General features: G+C 43.2%; 1 protein-coding gene across 9 annotated transcripts in view; it reads right to left on the bottom strand.

The window, feature by feature from the left end:
- col14a1a (collagen, type XIV, alpha 1a) overlaps positions 1-627 on the bottom strand; it is a 147,209-nt gene that overhangs the window by 91,401 nt on the left and 55,181 nt on the right. The gene's annotated exons all lie outside the window — the stretch shown is intronic.

Here is a 627-nt window from a genome sequence, read left to right as displayed (position 1 = left end):
GTGTTTGCCGCCAGATGCCCTTCCTGATGCAACCCTGATTCGAACCCGGGCCGCAGCAGCGAGAGCGCTGCGCCTTAAACCACTAGCCTACCAGGGACGGCACATAAACATCTACAATCTATATTTCTATAATCTATTACCAGCACTTCAGCCCGTTGTTAAGAATCGCTGATCTGATACAAATCCGTGCACCAAAACTATAAGCACAAAATAACACATGAAAACAGCTCATGAGCCATAATTAATAAAAAAATTTAAAATAAATAAATAAATAAATAAAAACCTGCAGATGTCCCAGTCAATCACGTACAGGAATTACTGACAGTTCATCTAAATACTGCACAGTCTGCACATGCCCTCCTTAGGACACATTCAAACTTTCAGAAAGAGGCACAACCCTCATCTCTCAGTCAGTAAACAGGTTTAAGCCTTTCTCTCATTTTGCTTAGCTATTGTTTCTTTTTCCACTTTTTCTTTTGCTCTTTTCTCTGCTGCCCTCCATCTCAGCTCCCAGTGAGGTAAATGGCTGCTGAAAAGATAATGGAATGTCTTCCTGTTTGGCCTGGCCTCTCCATCTTCAACCACCCTGACACCACATAGGGAAATTAAGGGGGGGGGGGGGGAAAA

The sequence above is a fragment of the Monopterus albus genome, unplaced genomic scaffold, assembly GCF_001952655.1.
Source record: "Monopterus albus unplaced genomic scaffold, M_albus_1.0 scaffold93.1, whole genome shotgun sequence".
In the NCBI taxonomy this organism is placed as follows: domain Eukaryota; kingdom Metazoa; phylum Chordata; class Actinopteri; order Synbranchiformes; family Synbranchidae; genus Monopterus; species Monopterus albus.
The sequence above is the reverse complement of the archived record's forward strand: the minus strand, read 5'-3'. Positions and strand labels throughout refer to the sequence as shown.